General features: G+C 45.9%; 1 pseudogene; it reads right to left on the bottom strand.

Moving 5' to 3' along the window:
- Positions 1–978: 978 nt before the first annotated feature.
- Positions 979–1,975, bottom strand: LOC124671131 (annotated as a pseudogene).
- Positions 1,976–2,729: the final 754 nt, after the last annotated feature.

Genomic DNA, 2,729 nt, shown 5'->3' with positions numbered 1-2,729 from the left:
AAAAATTAGCAACTGGCTTAATGAGGTGGATCATAGGTTCAACGTACTTATTGGGGTGGCAGCGCTTGCTGTGATTTGGGTGCTATGACTATGTAGAAATGATAAAGTGTTTCATGATAAAACTCTTCTCTTATGCAGTTATCTACAGGTGCAGTACTTTGCTCCGTGCATGGTTATCTTTGTAGCGCATGGAAAATCGCAGCCTCTTTACGGAGGTCCTACATGGTTGGAGGATACGTCAAAGGATTTATTATCTAACATGAGTGGCAGCATAATCTCAGGATTGATCCATAGCCATCTTTGGACCTTCATGTCCCCTTTTTGTCTCTTTTGAACTTTTAAATTTTGGTGAATGCTTGGTGTGTGATTGTGTGCATCCTAGTTACGCAGAGGCCTGATATAATACTTAAAACTTTTAATTAATAATGCACATATTATCGAAAAAACTAAAGTTTAGCATTGACTTGACCTAAAACCCAAGCAAGGTGATATTGACCTTCCAGATTTCCTATTCAATAAATCGGAGGTCGCGCACACGCAGATTATCAATTCATAACTATGATTGAATAAGCACGTGTATCATAAGTGGCAGCATAATCTTAGGATTGGTTTATAGCCATCTTCGGAGTTCACCCGCCTTCAATTTGCCTTTTTGTTTCTTTTAAACTTTTGGTGAATGGTTTATGTGTGTTTGCGTCCTGGTTATGAAGAGATTGGGGTGTAATGTTTACCTTTTAAGTAATAAAAGGTTCATTATTAAATAAAAAACTAAAGTATAGCATTGACTTAGACCTGAACCCAAGCAAAATGAGGAGAAAGTCAGACCAAGGTATATTGACCTTCTAGATTTCCTATTCAGTCAGTCGGAGGGCGCGCGCACACACACAGAGATTAGCAATTCATAACTATGATTGAAGAAGCATGTGTATCACAATAGAAAGTATTGTTTTCCCCATAATCAGCAGGGTGACAGGCACATGCACAAAACTGAATCTTGCATTTGCAGCAGACTTGCAGATCTCAAGAACAGATATGCCAATGCCAACTACGACGATAACAACCCTATCTGAATTAAGAAGGAAATCCAATCGCAAGCAGAGGCGGACCGACGACGACCTACTTACAATCTACATCTTGCTGCTGCTGACGCCCCGGCGAGCGGGTCCAATCTCCTTGGCAAGGTTCCGGAGCACGTACTTCTGAATCTTGCCAGTGGACGTCTTGGGCAGCTCGGCGCAGAACACCACCGTCTTGGGCACCATGTACCCGGCCATGCGCTCCCGGCTCCAGGCGATCACCTCCGCCGCGCTTGCCACGGCGCCCTCCTTGAGGCTCACGAACGCGCACGGTGTCTCGCCCCAGAACTCGTCGGGCCGCGCCACCACCGCCGCCTCGTTCACCGCCGGGTCCCCGTACAGCACGGACTCCACCTCGACGCTGCTGATGTTCTCCCCGCCGCTGATGATCACGTCCTTGGACCAGTCCCGGATCTCCAGGTACCCGTCCGGGTGCATCACGCCCACGTCGCCCATGTAGAACCACCCGTCGTCCCGGATCGCCGCCCTCGTCGCCTCCTCGTCCTTGAAGTACCCCATCGTGACGCACCCGCCGCAGAACACGATCTCGCCCATTGTGGCGCCGTCCTGCGGCACGCTGCGGTCGGTTTCACCGTCAAGGATGTCCACCTCAGCCATGAAGGGCATGTGCACGCCCTGCCTCGCCTTGAGCCGTGCGCGCTCCGAGGATGAGAGCCTGTTCCACTCGCCCTTCCACGCGACGACAGCATCAGCCCCGCCGTCTCCGTCAGCCCGTACGCGCGCGTGGCTCACGTCGAAGCATAAGAAGTGCAACGAAGTGTAAGAAAGACATATATGAATTGGTGTAAAACAAGCATGGAGCATAAAAAATTATAGATACGTTTGATACGTATCAATCGTCTAGTCCTTATTAATTCAGTTCTAACAAGTTTACCCATGTTCCTACTCTTTTTTTTGAGATTCCGAAAGGTGTTAGGAAAAGATTGGACTTCTTTAGGTCGCGTTTCTTTTGGCAAAGCGACAACCTGAAAAAGAAGTATCATCTTTCAAAGTGGAACATTATCTGTCACCCTAAAGACCAGGATGGTTTAGGCATTGAGGTACTAGAGATAAAGAATAAATATTTACTCAACAAGTAGCTATTTAAACTATTGAATGAACAAGGGGTGTGGCAGGAGCTGCTGCATAACAAATACCGAAGTCAAAAAACTCTATCTCAAGTACAAGTCAAACCGAGTGATTCACCCTTTTGGAGAGGGATTATGGGGGTCAGGGATGAGTCGAGGCTCGTTTGTCATTAAGGATGGGGCTAGCACTCGATTTTGGGAAGACGTGTGGCTGGGTAACACATCTCTATCCACTCAATATCAATCGCTATATAACATGGTGCAACATAAACATGTTACATTTGCAAATGTTTTGTCCAATACACCGCTAAATGTTGGTTTTAATCGGGTTTTGACAAGAGATAAGTTTGAAGCATGGTTAAATTTAGTGGAACGATTGATGAGTATTAACCTGGTCGACGCACCTGATAGGTTCTCATGGCGTTTGACTTGTTCTGGATGTTTCTCCGTTAAATCTATGTATGCAGATTTTATGAATGAACATACTAGATTTCCACGGAAGTATCTTTGGAAGTTAAAGGGTTTTTTTAAGGATAAAGGTCTTCATGTGATTCCTACATAGAAA

This window comes from Lolium rigidum, chromosome 7, assembly GCF_022539505.1.
Source record: "Lolium rigidum isolate FL_2022 chromosome 7, APGP_CSIRO_Lrig_0.1, whole genome shotgun sequence".
Taxonomy (NCBI): Eukaryota; Viridiplantae; Streptophyta; class Magnoliopsida; order Poales; family Poaceae; genus Lolium; species Lolium rigidum.
Note: the sequence above shows the minus strand (reverse complement) of the source record. Positions and strands in the feature narration are given on the sequence as shown.